The sequence below is a fragment of the Phyllopteryx taeniolatus genome, chromosome 1 (genome assembly GCF_024500385.1).
Source record: "Phyllopteryx taeniolatus isolate TA_2022b chromosome 1, UOR_Ptae_1.2, whole genome shotgun sequence".
NCBI lineage: Eukaryota > Metazoa > Chordata > Actinopteri > Syngnathiformes > Syngnathidae > Phyllopteryx > Phyllopteryx taeniolatus.
This window is the reverse complement of record NC_084502.1, coordinates 44,112,297-44,128,294: the sequence shown is the minus strand read 5'-3', so window position 1 is coordinate 44,128,294 and position 15,998 is coordinate 44,112,297. Positions and strand designations below refer to the sequence as shown.

General features: G+C 45.7%; 1 long non-coding RNA gene across 1 annotated transcript; it reads right to left on the bottom strand.

The window, feature by feature from the left end:
• Positions 1-9,385: 9,385 nt before the first annotated feature.
• LOC133475707 (uncharacterized) lies at positions 9,386-12,959 on the bottom strand. The gene is made up of 2 exons (XR_009787915.1): positions 12,659-12,959; positions 9,386-11,993 (listed from the first exon to the last, which is right to left on the bottom strand). It is a non-coding gene; the product is annotated as an uncharacterized LOC133475707 (long non-coding RNA).
• Positions 12,960-15,998: the final 3,039 nt, after the last annotated feature.

Here is a 15,998-nt window from a genome sequence, read left to right as displayed (position 1 = left end):
TTTCCCAACATGCAGTCCTACATGCTCCTGTATCGCAAAGAAATTTCATTTCGTTCCCATTTACTGACAAGGTTATTTCAGGTTTTTCAGTGTCCAAACTCAGAATGTCCTGTAAATTGAAATCCACTTCCTCATTCTCTGTAATGATTGCACAAGAGGATTTGTTGAGTTGGGAAGCAGGCTGGCTTAGTCATGCGGTAGTTTGTCCGTATTCTCTTTTATTTTATATAATTTGATTCCTGCAACGCGGCTATTTTTTGTGTATTTAACCAACCATTAAAGCCGTGTTCAGTTATCCCTGTCTCTAAATATTAAATTTTATCAGGATCCTGTTTTTTTTTTTTAATTTAATTTAATGAACTTCCAACCTTTACACTGCAGTGTATCCCTGTTTTTTATTTTACTACTTCCTTTCCCCATTTGAAAGAATTTGGTTCAGAGTAATACTACCTAGGGTAGTCTAGAACACTGTTTCTTTTCAGTAGGACGGTGATTCAAATTTACTTTCTGTGGTAATTCTCATTTCAACTCTTTCGAGTGGAGAATTCTTGCCTTTGCATCCACAAAAGTCCACCGTTTACTTTCCCACTGTTTTGGTATGGAATGAAAAATCTAGTGGTTTCCCATTTACCATTTACACTCTCATTCAAACAGTTTTCATTCACACTGGCTCGTCAGAGTACTCCGTCGTCCTATACGGGATTTAACTACGTCTGTCAACAGCTCGTTAGAGGACTCCGCCGTCCTATACGGAATTTAACTACGACGCCACGAAACTTTCCTAGTTTCTTTATTTATTAAACACGGAATTTAAGTATGTACAGGACTCCGCCGTCCTCGCGGAATTTGTCGGACTCCGCCGTCCTTTTTCCTAAAAAAATTTAAAATTTAACTCACCAAAATCGTCTTCAATCCTGTGGATTGTCGTCAACCTTCAGATCCCAGTTGAGGAGAACGAAGACCAGTCCCGTAAAGGGTCTTACTTGCCGTGGCCACGGTCTCTTAACTGGAAGTCGGCTCCACAACTGGAATCCTCGGGTGTGTTGACATCCGGCTCGAAGGACCAATTTAATGTTGGATTTATCTTACCCAACATTATAAAAAATAGACACAAAAGGAATGAAGACGCTGGTTTCTTTTTCTCATGAGGAGGGCGTATGGGAGATTTTTCAGATTACAGCCTCTCAATACGCTCTAAACAATCTCTCCCGTCGCTCCTGTATTTATTTGAAATAGGGAGGTTTCTAAGTTTACAAGACATAACGTACTAAGCTACAAGACACAACACACTAAGGGTAGGGTTTCAAGGTGAAAACATGGGACCAACACCTGCCACGTCCCGGCCACGTCCTTCTCTCTGATGATTCCTGCTGAGTCGTCTTCTTGAAGGCGAGACATGTTCCTTTCTCAAAATGGTCCATAATACTAATGCAAGCTAAGCAAATAAATGATAACTTCTACAATATATTTAACATATTTGCACTCACATTCACACCTACGGACAATTTAGAGTCTTCAATTAACCTACCATGCATAATTTTGGAATATGAGAGGAAACCGGAGTACGCAGAGAAAAACCCATGCAGGCACAGGGAGAACATGCAAATTCCACACAGCCGAAGCCGGATTTTAAACCCGGGTCCTCAGAACTGTGAGGCAGATATGCTAACCAGTCTTTCACCGTGCCGCTGCAACTAAATATCAATTTCTATCCATTTTCTGTACCGCTTATCCTCACAAGGGTCGTGGGTGTGCTGGAGCCTATCCCAGCTGACTTCAGGCAAGTACACCCTGAACTGGTCGCCAGCCATTCGCAGGGCACATATAAACAAACAACCATTTGCTCACACATTCACACCTACGGGGAATTTAGAGTTTTCAATTAACCTACCATGCATGTTTTTGAGATGTGGGAGGAAACCGGAGTGCCTGGAGAAAACCCACACAGGCACAGGGAGAACATGCAAACTCCACACAGATGGGGCCGGGATTTGAACCCCAGTCTCAGAACTGTGAGGCAGATGTGCTAACCAGTCATTCACCGTGCCGCTGCAACTAAATATGTGAAACTTAATATTTATTATCTTGTTTTACTATTGTCTACCCGCTGCCTAGTGTTGATGTTTATGTGTATTTTGGACATCTGCACATGTTTTGTTTCAAGTGTTCAGTGAATGTAAAGTGATATCAGATATAAATGTGGTGCTTGAAATGCAAGTGGAAATAGACAAATTGGAAAAATTGGAAATGAGGCACTAAATGGACAGAGATATGCAGTGTAAATGTAGAAGAGGCCTGATTCCTATGTGAGGATATTATGATTTTTTTTCCTCTTTAAGCTGCCATGACAAATATCAGAATTGTGTCACTTTTACCATGCAGTGCAAATTCAGCCTAAGATTTATTTTATCTACAACAGAAATCAATGATGTTGCTGCCATATCTATTTTTCATCATGTTTAATTTCATTGAAAAAAGAAGATTCATTCTCCTTTTACCTGAATTCTCATCAGCCTCATCCTCCGAGGGTAAATAAGCAATTATACAGCATGTGAAAATACTTCATGGTGAGTTATGGCAGCTGTCTGAGTAGATAAATGTCCAATGTTAAAGGACGAATTTGATGTCAAACCCTATGTGTTTGGTTTTATGTTTCTTCTCTTTCATGGTTCTCCAAAAAATGTCTTCCTCTACCTTCTACTTTAATAAACACGCATACATGAACAAAGAATACAGAATGTCAGATGTTGTCATTTTGTTTTAAACTGTCTCTCAAGGGCTGGTGGGTTACATTGTCATGCTGCTATGATGCCAGACTTTTGGTGTATGTTGACTAGAGATAGAAATCGAAAACCGAGAATCAGTGAAAACCGGTACAGAGTTTAACGACTCGTTCGCTGTATTGTCAAGCGATTCTCTTATCGATCCTATTTTGGTTTAATGACATCATTGTGCTTGTTTACAATATGTGAACCATTTGACATTTTTAGATTTCTAGGCCTGCAAGTGGTACTAATAGGCTGCATCACTTTAAACATTTTGAGTAAGGGTGCCAGATCGCCACCCAAAGCAGCAGTCAATGCATTAATTTAACTGTAAACAACTAAAAACAACACCACTTTAACTATTAAACCCTTTCTGTACAAAATAACAGATTAAAGCAGTCAAAACGTGACACAGCCATTTTAACTATAACTTCTGGGAAAAAGTGCATGCAAATTTTCTGGGTGTTACGCTAAAATCCGCCCTGCCAGAAACTGTGAGCGAAAGTTTCCCTTGGCCTCTGAGGGGCAGCGAGGTGCGATAGATGCATGGTGCAACACTATTACTGTAAACTAAAAAAAGTGTAGCAGAAGAAAGTCAGGAAAAAACTTTAATGAACTAATTTTTCACAGATTAGGAAGAATATATCCCTCACAGTGTTGTCCTATCTGTATGTGTTACTATGGCGTTTATGTGTGAATATTGAATATTTTGAAGGCCCTCCTGTGATCTAATGCTTATTTCAGCTAGCACGTCAATAAGGTTTTCCATTGAGTGTTTGCATTAATCTGGTGAGGTCTAAAACAATGTGTCTATATACAATGTGTGGAATTGTGTGAAAGCATTCACACCCATGCAGCATTCACACTTATGTTATTCTACGACGAAAACTTTATGATTCCATTTTATTCTCCGCACTTTTTCGGCGCGCTAATCTATTATTATCAGATTATTATTTACTTATTTACTTTTACTTACTTATTTTTTATCCAAAGTACACTGTTCCAACTTCAACATGTTCCTAAGATTCAACGACTCGCGGGCTTGTATTTTTCTCATTGAAATATGACCCACATTTCCCACAATTCCACATTTTACACCCAAAAAAATCCCATTAGTTCCCAATGAGACATTAAACAAAATACTTTCACATCATTTCCATTTCCCATTTAAAACATTCAGCTCATTCAGAGCTTCTTCAAAACACATTTCCATATTCCCCACATACCCATATTATCCACATTCCACATTTTCACCCACATTTGATCAAGATGGCGCCTACCAGTGTGGTCACCTCGGTTATGCGCTCTCTAGTATTGTTTTTGTGTTTTTCGTTTGTCATTGGAGACATTACACGACTCACCTAAACAAGGGGAGACTTGCTAACCATCAAGGAGGCTACTCCGGACTTTCTTTCACCAACTTTTGCAAATCCGCTCAGTTTTTTCCCCCGAGTTACTCACCAGAGCAGCGACCGCGGTCCTCAGCGCACGGAAACAGAGGCGACGCGACAGAGGGAAGCGAGCCGGCATCCAGGTGAAACTCCGCAAGAGAGGATACAGATTGGCGTTTCCGTCCATCCACCTCGCGAATGTACGCTCCCTACCCAACAAAATGGACGAGCTTCATCTTCTGATAAAGACCAGTAAAGACTTCGGATGTTCTGCCGCCATGTGCTTTACGGAGACTTGGCTTTGTGAGGCTGTACCCGATGGCGCCGTCATGCTTGCGGGTTTTCATCTTCACCGAGCAGACCGCATCAAGGAGTTATCGGGGAAAACAAAAGGCGGCGGGATATGCTTCTATATCAACAGAAAATGGTGTACGGACGTCACGGAGCTCAGCACACACTGCAGCCCGCATTTGGAGTCACTGTTTTTGAACTGTAAGCCATTCTACTCGCCGCGTGAGTTCGCATCATTCATCCTTGCTGGCGTCTACATCCCGCCTCAAGCTAACACGAACGCCGCACTGCTAATGCTCGCCGAACAAGTGAACGAAATTGAAAAAAAACACCCGGACTGACCCCTCATTATTCTCGGGGATTTTAACAAAGCTAAACTCAACCACGAACTCCCTAAATACAAGCAGCAAATCAACTGTCCTACCAGGGAAAATAACATTTTGGACCACTGCTATACTACGCTAAAAAACGCATACAGTGCTATACCTCGCGCAGCCCTGGGCTCGTCTGATCACTGCTTAATTCACTTAATACCAACATATAGGCAAGAACTTAAATGCGCGAAGCCTATAGTCATCCCTGAACTCCTTTCCTCCAAGCTTCTCCAGCTCAGTGTTTCACCTGTCATCTGCCAGTGGATTTACAGCTGCCTGACAGGCAGGACACAGCAGGTGAGGCTGGGGGAGGCCACCTCATCCACACGCAGCATCAGCACTGTGTCCTCTCTCCGCTGCTCTTCTCTCTCTATGTGAACGACTGCACCTCAGCGCACCCGGCTGTCAAACTCCTGGAGTTTGCAGATGACACCACTGTCATCGGCCTCATCAAGGACGGTGACGAGTCTGCATATCGACAGGAAGCGGAGCGGCTGGAGCTGTGGTGCGGCCGACACAACCTGGAGCTGAACACGCTCAAGACTGTAGAGATGATCGTGGACTTCAGGAGGCGTCCTTCGCCACAGCTGCCCCTCACACTGTCCAGCTGCCTTTTGTCAACTGTCGAGACCTTCAAGTTCCTGGGAATTACAGTCTCTCAGGACCTGAAGTGGGCGACCAACATCAACTCTGTCCTCAAAACGGCCCAGCAGAGGATGTACTTCCTGCGGCTTCTGAGAAAGCTTCTGAGAAAGCATGGCCTGCCACAGGCAGTTCTACATCATCGAATCAGTCCTGTGTTCTTCCATCACAGTCTGGTTTGGTGCTGCTACAAAAAAGGACAAACTCCGACTGCAACGGACAATCAAAACTTCTGAAAGGATTGTCGGCACCCCGCTACCCACCCTTGAGGACTTGCACGCTGCCAGAACTAAGACATTCTAGCCATCATTCCATATCATTCAATACCATTCCACATGATTTCAATTCGGCATTTCAGCATTCACACGCAATTTCTCCAGAAATTGTAGTCCAGTTCTTTTTGTTTTTCATTTAGTTTTACAGTAAACTCCAAATGGGGTGTCAATAAACAGCTCTAAGCACGCGCAGGGAGGGCAGAAGAACATACGTCACATGCTTCCTGCAAGATGCACAGGGTGCCATCAGGGTACATTTACAATGCAGGAGCTTGCATACTTTTTCTTTGATGATAATGTTTTATGATCGTCAGAAGCATGGATATAATATCCAGCGGGCGTTTATTTTATTTTATTTATTTTTTTTTTTTTGTCTATTTAAAGTCCCCTGCACGTTTTTTCTCTCTCCCAAACTACAGATTAGAAAATTCATAAGAGAATCGATAAAGAATTGAATCGTTACGCAGTATCAGAAATGGCATCGGAAAAAAAGATTTGGATCAATTCCCATCCCTAATGCTGACACAGCTTTCCCACCTATGCACCCCAAAGTTGTAACATAAAACAAATATGGATTCGACATTCCAAATTTTGGTGGGAATATGGCTCGAATTATATGCCCTGGGCAATTCAATATTTCCATCTTTCGATGTCACCCATCAAAAGGCAGAAAGTGATTTCTATCAAGCTGGGAGGTGAAAGATGGAAACGACAACTGATCATTGATTACAGACTGGTGTCATGAACGGAACAGAGGATAGGACCCAAAAAAGCAGGACTCCAAAACAAATGGACAGTTTCAAAAAAGAGAGGTTTAATATACCGGCAGAGGTTGGTACACAGGCAGGCAATCCAAAAAAGGCAACAGTATCCAAAAACGTGAGGCAAAAAGGCGAGGTCAATAATCAGAACAGGGTCAAGTCTTACTGTGAGTCTGTGACGTGGAAACAATGCATGCTGGAACGCAACGACAAGATACAACGAACTGGCGACTAGAAAGAATGAGACACGAGGTTAAATGCAAGGGGTAATTAGGGTGAACGAGTCACAGGTGGTGAAGATGCTCTCAGGAGCAGGTGTGCATGAGACAGGGGGAAGACAACAACCGGAACACACACCCATGACAGTAGCCCCCCCCTCTTAACAGACGGCCCCAGATGGCCCCTGGATCCGCAACGTGGAAGTCCCGAATGAGCGAGTCATCCACGATAAACGCAGACGGCACCCATAAACGTTCCTCAGGGCCGTAGCCCTCCCAGTCCACCAGATATTGAAACTCCCTCCCCCTCGACAACAGCCGCCTCACAGTGAAGACAGGGCCCCCATCCAGGGGGGGCCTGTAAGGCACGACCAGAGGGGAGTCCCGGGCGGGCTTGAGCAGGCTGATGTGAAAAGCAGGGTGGACCCGCATTGACCTTGGGAGCCTAGGCTTCACGGTGACAGGGTTGATGATCTTTGGGAAGGGCACAACGAACCTGGGAGCGAGCTTCCGGGACTCCATCCGGAGTGGAATATCCTTGGTGGAGAGCTAAAATCGCTGACCCACTCTGTAGTTCGAGGCCGGTGTCCAAGTGTGCCATCTTAGAGAACCTGTCCACAACTGTGAGAATGGTGGTATTTCCTTTAGAGGCCGGTAATCTTGTCAAAACGTCTACGGAAATGTCTGACCAAGGACGTTATGGTATTGGCAGGGGTCGCAACTCCCCAGAAGGACGTTTACGAGACGACTTGTTAGCAGCACATACCTGGCAAGCATTGACATAATTGGTAAAATCCTTTCTAACATTGGGCCACCAAAAGTGCTGTTCGACCACAGATTGAGTCTTGGCAATGCCTGGGTGAAATACAGTCCGGTTAGTGTGAGCCCAGTGGATGACTCTTCCCCTTAAGGTCGGAACCACATAAAGCCTGTTTTCAGGGCAATTTTCAGGGCTAAGAGTGTTCTTCAGAGCCACCTTTACCACAGTCTCAATGTCCCAAACAAAAACAGAAATGAAACAGGACTTGGGCAAAATGGTTTTAGGGTTGGACAAAGAATTCTCTGCACAGAAAATGCGCGATAAAGCATCTGGCTTACCATTTTTAGAACCAGGTCGGTAGGATAACGTGAAATTGAATCTAGTTAAGAACAGAGCCCATCGAGCCTGCCTCGCATTTAATCTCTTAGCAGTTTTAAGATATTCCAGGTTCTTGTGATCTGTCCATACTAAAAACGGAGTATGTTCCCCCCCGAGCCAGTGCCTCCACTCCACCAAAGCCACCTTGACTGCCAGCAGTTTACGGTTACCAATGTCATAATTTCTCTCGGCTGGGGTCAGTTTTTTTGAGAGCTAAGCACAAGGATGTAACTTACCATCCTTAAGATATTTCTGGGAGAGCACTGCTCCTATACTGGCATCAGACACATCAACTTCTACCACAAACTGCTGTTTGAGATCTGGCAAAGTGAGGATGGGAGCGGAGCTAAAGCTCGTTTTAAGTTTCTGAAAAGCTGCCTGACAAAGCGGGTTCCATACGAAAGGTCTGTGTGGCGAGGTAAGATCATGCAAAGGCGAGGCTATAGAACTGCAATTTCTAATGAACTTTCTGTAGAAATTAGCAAACCCTAAGAACCTTTGTACGTCTTTGCGTGACGTGGGAGTGGGCCAATTAGTCACGGCATCAACTTTGCAAGGGTCCATTTGGATTTCACCTGGAGCCAGCACGAACCCCAGAAAAGAAACGGACGCCTTGTGGAACTCATGATACTCATTTCTCAGCCTTGTCATATAGTTCATTCTGCAGTAACTGCTGCAACACAGAGCGGACATGAATGATGTCACGCAAGGCATCATTGACGAAGTTCTGGAAAACAGCTGGAGCATTAGTTAGTCCAAAAGGTATTACCAAATACTCAGAATGTCCCGTTGGTGTGTTGAATGCTGTTTTCCATTCATTCCCTTCCCTTATCCTGACTAGATGATATGCATTTCTTCAGTCCAGTTTGGTCAAAACCTTGGCTCCCTCCAGGAACTCAAAGGCGGTGGATATGTGAGGAAGAGGGTACCTGTTTTTGACAGTTATGTCGTTGAGACTCCGGTAATCGATACAGGGTCGCAAAGTCTTGTCCTTCTTGTCCACAAAGAAAAATCCGGCTCCTGCAAGGGATGAAGATGGACGAATAATCACGGCTGCCAGTGATTCATCTACATATTTATTCATAGCCTTGTGTTCCAGCCCTGAAAGAGAAAATAACCTCCATTGTGGCAGTGTGGTTCCAGGCAGCAAGTCAACAGCACAGTCATAAGGTCTGTGGGGTGGAAGGGATTTAGCCTTGGACTTGGAAAAAACGTCTTTAATGTCCTGATAATAGGTGGGCACTTGAGATAAGTCAGAATCCCCTGATGGGGTCTGTGGATTGTCATTTGAAACAGAGCCCTGAACATCACATGGAGGCTTGAAACAGTTCTGGGTGCAATTACTGCCCCATGACATAACCTGCCCAGAGGACCAATCAATGTGGGGGTTATGTAATTTCAACCATGGGTTCCCTAAAATATGGTCATGATTCATGGCGTCTGAAGGAACCTGTGTTTTAAAATCTCCTATTACTCCTGTGGTTCCAAGCGTGCTCGTTTTCGTGAAAGAACTTCGTTCACAACAATGTATAAAAACCAACCAATTTATTCCTGACAGAGGAGTCTATACATTTTGCAGAGCTCTGGGTCCGTAACTATCTTATCCTTAGCAGATAAAGTAGTCGAACAAAAACTATCTGATTCTACCCCAGACTTATACAATGTTTCAAACGGGCCAGTATGGATTCGCTGCCGTCTGATTGGTCCAAAATCTGACGTCATCGTTGTTCTTCAGAATGATGACCATCTGATCTGGCTCCAGACATCGCCTCCAGATGTCGCCAGCAGACTCCGGCCCACATTCCTGCATTCAATGTTTATAGTAGCTTCCCGCAGTTCCTTTCTTCCTTGACATCTGTTTCTTATAAAGATCACCGAACCTTTCATGGCTCTGGTGATCTTTCCGTTCAGCGCCGTATTATTGGGGATAATTGTACAACAATAACCCTTAATTCGAGTGCAGGCACTCCCTTCTTCCACTAACATACTATCAAGGACCAGCCTATTTTGGAATGCCATGAGAGAGGTAGCTAATAATTGCTCATGGATGCCTTCCGCTAGTTGGGAGGTGAAATTCACCAATCTTTGAATTTGGTAATGATGGTAATTTATGAAATCAACATTTTTATTCGGAGTTACCCATATAAAAATACTCTCAAGACCTGCGGAAATTTGACAGCGAGCTTTATACTCATCCGGGACAACTCTGGGAATTCCAATGGCATCCAGGTAGGTGGGGTCCTCACCTTCTTCCCAAGCATTTCCACCCACGTTGAAGCCACTGACCATACGGCGGAAACGGTTCAAGCTACCCCACCAGTCACGCTCCCAGGTGAAATCCGCCATTTGAGTGATTTCCTGCTCAGAGAGGGGCTTAATCACTGTGGGAGCTATCATAGAGACCAATGCACAAGTGCCTGTCCATTCCCCGGGCAGGAAGTCCCACAACAGACCATCCCCACACATCCACCACAAATCAGACCTCATCTTACTTAATCGGGCCGCATCATAATAATCAATAAAAAGGTGAAATTACAAAACTGTGGATCTAGGTGGCCAATTGATCGGGAAAGTTTGTTATTTGGGCCCAAAGTTACCTTACTCTTATTTTGTGTGATGCAGGGTAGGGAAGGGACCATATTGACATCATAGAGGGGAGCACCTTTCACCTTAGTCAGAGGATAAACCTGATCCCAGTGCTGGCACTCACCCTCCAAGTTGTCATTAGTCATCAGCTGGTAGGCACAGGTCAATTTGAACTTAGTAGCAGCAGTAAAATTTTCCTGGACCACAGGGTTTACAATCCAATTGAGGTTATTCATCGTAGCACAAACAAGACAGTCTTTTTGATAGATTTGGACTGCGTCCCTACCTTCCATAGGAATTTCCTTAAAACAATAATTACCTAGATTAATTCCTGCAGCTCGTCCCTTCGCCTTCTGTAACAAATGACTGTTTACCGCTCCTTTGACTAAGTCATTATTCAGGTCATATCCCGTCACTTTAGAGGTTCGAAAAACCACTGGATCCTCATTTTTTGATGCTGGTACTGATGCTGGTACTTTAGCAAATGTTCTCATTATCGGACTAGATGAGCTTTTTGTCGGTCGTATCCAATTAATAATAATCTGTCCTAGTGATCGGCCCCTGAGACAGCTATACCCAAGGTCAAGACCGTAAAGGTCGCTACTGGTTTGCCCCACTCTCTCCACGGGGGTCTAGTTATATCATACAAAGTCAACAATACAGGATGTCGGTCCCTCGGGGTTACTGAGTGCATACTACCTTTTTCCAATTTGATCCTGTCCTTCCACTGCCAATTTCTATTCTTCGTCGGCTCCCAGTATCCCGGTTTCGAGTGGATAATCACCTGCTTCCAACTGTAACACAAATCCACCTGCTGGTTCACTTTGAACCTATGGTTCACCGGATACCGGCCAGCTCCCCCATGTCCTGTACTCAAAGCGCACAAGTAAATATCATGTTCCGCTGGGTCGCCCCAGCGTGCACAATTTACCACCTTACACAAATCAAATTGGTAGAGCCCCTGTTGGCTTCACGGCCCTCTTTGTCACTCTTTCTCCTTGTATTGAAGGCATTCCAAAATAGATTCCTGTAACTATAATCAGGGAGATCACCAGAGTCATGATTATAACCTTCTTTGACCATACATCCAGGATGTACATATTTCCCCCTTTGTTAAAGGACTAATTTAATCACAAAACACAACATACAGACACACCTACACAAAAACGAAAGATATAGAACGAACAATACAACTACAACAACAACAACACCAACCCCCCCCCCAAAAAAACCCAGGTCGACCAGGTAAAAAACGACACCAGCAAATACCAGCGCCCAAAAAATCCAGCACACACAATACAGCAGACAGTCACCAGGCACAAGAGGCACAATGTCTTTGTTTACTCCGCAAATGAGGTCTGCGCCGGGCGTGTTTGTGACACATGGTACCACTTGTCCCCCTTTCCAAAGAGACGCACAGCGTGAGATGTCCGAGCCGACACCTCAAACGGACCAGTCCAGCGGGGTTCAGACCACTTCATTTGGAGTACCTTCAAATACACGTGAGACGGAAGGGAGGGGTCACTGACGTGGACGTCTGCAACAGAGGGATCTGAAACACAAAGTGAGGACACAAGAGATGACAGTTGCTCCCAGTAGGGCTTATAGCCCTTTGGCGGGTCCATGTCCGGCTGGAGCAAAGCTGATTCTGGACCAGGAATCAAGCGGCCGGTCAGGAGTTCAAAAGGGGTGAACGCTGTCCGGCGGTTAATAGCTTGCCTGATGGAAAACAAAACAAGGGGAAGGGCTTGGAGCCAATTGAGCCCTGTGTGTGCACACATTTTAGCCAGCCTTTGTTTGACTGTGCGGTTCATCCTTTCCACATGGGCCTGGGACTGAGGATGGTAGACTGAGCAAAACTTGTGTTTAAGCCCGAGTATACATTCAACCGTGGCCAACGAAGTGGCCGTAAAATGGGTACCATTATCTGATCTGATTACTCGTGGAAACCCATGTGTCTGGATAAAATGGTTAACCAGCGCTTTGATAACGGAGGACGCGTCCTCTCTTGCACAAGGATAGGCTTCGGGCCATCCAGAAAAAGTGTCGACAATCATTAACAGGTACCTTTTTCCTTGGACTTTGAATAACAAATCAGTAAAGTTCATAACCACTACATCATTTGGGCATCGGCCCAGTGTGTTGTAATTCCCTCTTTTTTGTAGGGGCAACACTGAAATTCTGACATATATAACAAGAAACACAAAACTCTTTTACCTTACGCAGAAGATCAGGGTGCCACCAAAAGCGCAGCTTGTTCAGCATTGACACATAATTTTCATGTGTCGGGGCGTGTGCTTCCTCAACCATTAACCGCATGAACTTCCCTGCAGGTAACACCAGTCTCCTAGGTCCTCTTTTCAGGCCAAACCACAGCTTCTCCTTGTCATCATACTCAGCACCTGTCTCTTGCCACTTACGCTTGTCTTCCTCTGGCGCTGCCTCCTGGAGGTCCCGCACCACATCAACTGTCACTGCAGGGAGAAAGTCAATCAACTGATCCCGTTTAACAACATAGTTACCTTCAGCATCCTTTCGATAGTCTGCTATTTCTTTTGCCGCCGCATCCGCTGCGCCATTCCCCCGGGCTACCAGAGTGCCCGCTTTCGCATGTCCTGGACACTTGACCACAGCCACCTCCACTGGCCTATCAATAGCCTCACTCAGTCATTGAATCAGCTCTGCGTGGGCCACTGGGTCACCAGTGGACGTAACAAAACCCTGTTGCCTCCATGCAGCCAGATCAACAAACAAACATCCTACCACATACGCCGAATCAGAATAAATAGTAACACTCTGACCTTCAGATAACTCTAGTGCCCTGCACATACCAGCAGTTCCACAGCTTGAGCGGAGGTTTCACAAATTCATTTGTGGACCATAACATGTGGAAGTCAGAATTTGCATCTCCCGGGGTCAGGGCCTCCACGACGGCTGCCCCAGCATGTAACGGTCCCGAGGTGCGTCTCCAGCAGCAGCCGTCGGTGAATAACACCCGACCACCTGAAAAAGGAGCTGAGGACAAATCGGGGCGGGCCTTCAAATCCCGCATGACCTGATCTTGACAGGTATGTGGTTCTCCAGAACTGGAAACAATATCAGCCATATTGATCCCCGAGAGGAGGAATACAATACGGGGTTGGGTGAGGGTCGTCATCAAGCGTCGCTGACGTAATGGTGACATTGTGAACGCTGCTGAGGCCACGGATGCTGTCACCCCATGATGAGTAAGAATAAAGAGTTGATGTCCCATAACAATGTGTGCCGTCTTATTAATGCATGTGGCCACAGCTGCAACATATGCCGCCCATGTAGGTTGTCTTACTTCTATTTTGTCCAAAGAGACGCTGACGTAAAGCAGGACCCGTCTGTTACCGCCCCTCTTCTGGAACAAAGCCCCGTTTGCTGTACCTTCGGTCACTGAAACATCTAAATGAAAAGGCAGGTCATAGTCAGGCTGGGCTAAGTGAGTCGCTGCGGCCAAATCTCTTTTAAGGTCGGTAAACAACTTACGCATGCCTTTAACCCTAACTAGGTCCCGCAAAGCTCGTGTTCTAACCGCAAAGTCAGGAATAAAGCCACGGGAATAGCCGCAAAGGCCCAAAAAAGAAAGCATTTCCTTAACATTAGTCGGTCGGGGATAAGTCAAAATGGAAGAGCGGTGCGAATTACTCAGGGTAGAGCCCTTCCCTGAGATCACCCGCCCCAAAAACGTCACCTGTCGTCTGCAACATTGAAGTTTCTTTTTTGACACCTTGAACCCCAAGTCCTCAAGTCGGGACAACACAGTATGTGTTGCTTTTAAGCAGGTTTCAGCCGAGTTACCTGCAATCAACAAATCATCTACATACTGAACCAACAGAGAGCCTTCTGGCATGCTCATATCAGCTAATTGCTCTCGCAAACACTGATTAAAAATCCCAGGACTGAGCTTCCAGCCCTGGGGGACCCGCGTATATTGTAACTTACAATTCTTATATGTAAATGCGAAGTATTTCCGGCATTCCTCTGCCAGGGGAATGCAGAAAAAAGCATTAGCCAAATCAAATACCGAGAACCATTGCATCTCCGGGCCCAAAACACCTAAACAACGGTGTGGGTCTGGGACCGGGACGCAAGGAGTTCTAGTAATATCATTTATTCGTCTTAAATCATGAGCCATCCGGTAATTAATACCGTCGGCCTTTTTTACCGGCAAAATAGGAGTGTTAAAGGGAGAATTTGATTCTTCAAGGACTCCGGCTTTCCAGAGTCCATCTAAGGTCTCCGCTATGCCTTCAGCGGCCTCTTCTTTAGTTGGATATTGCGGCACGTTAACAAAAGCAGTCGGGTTTACCTCAAATGTTACCGGAGTCACGGATGTACACAGACCCCCGTCTGCAGGACCCTCGGACCACAATGAGTCCGGCAGAGAGCTCAACAGCTGTGCGGCGTCCTCATGGCCCGAGAGTTCTCTGCCATGGAATCGCGCTAAAGTCACATGCTCCAACACCCCTCCGTCCACCATGGTACCTTGAATACAAAAACATTCAGTACTAGGAGAGTACAACACATTGGGTATTTGATTTTGTTGCCAATCATTTGCCAAATGGCATTTTCTCACCATGGGTCCCAGTTCTCAGGCTTCATGACCTAATGCTAGTGCAAGTGAAATGTGTGGAAAAGATGTCAAGCTCATCATAAACCACTCACTCTGCTCTGGCACCAAGGTGGGCGTAGCCGCCACACCTTGTTTTCCTATGTAAATTCCTGTACTATTGAGCCTCCAATTTTCTTCCTGTATCGACTCAAAAGCTTCCCTATAAACCAATTCATCATTTTTATCATAAAACAGTGTGAGATGGAGGGGATCAATTGGAGGGCATAGGGGGCAAGAGAGTCGATCCAGGGCTTCCACCGAAGGAAGGCCGAGTAGACGCCGCCTCCCTCCTTTGTTTCCGGTTTTAGTCGGGCCCCGTATATGTCAGCAGTTGCTTCAGGAAGTTCATGTTGTATCATGTTCCATCCGGAGGACAACTTCTGTCATCATGTTCCCATCGGAACCGTATCGTCAGTCCATCCGGGCTACAAAGGATGGTAGCCCTGGTCTTGATAAGCAGATCTCTGCCCATCAGGTACACTGGAGCCCCTCCTTTCATGAGGACAAACTGATGTTCATGTGTCTGTCCAGCAATTTCAGTCTTTAATGGTTTCGTAATCGGCAGACTCATGGGCACCCCTGCAAAGCCCATTAAGGTGGTCGTCCCCCCTTAGTGTTTGGATGTCGGAAGTGGTAAACACAAAGACGAATATGTCGCACCTGTGTCCACTAACATGTAAATGTCCGTTTTGTCCACCTTAGCGGGGATAAGAGGCTCTGCCTTTCCTCTGTCCCCTGGCTCCGGGCCCCCCTATTGGCAATTGGACCAGTCCTCCTCGGAGTAGAACTGGCGAAATGGCTGTTGTTGTGGTGGAGCCTGCTGCGGATGCTGTTGCCAGGGCGCCGGGCCGCGTCCACCTCTGCCTCGTGGAGCTTTGTAACCTCCTCTTTGAGGTGTGGCCTCTCCGGGTTCCACTG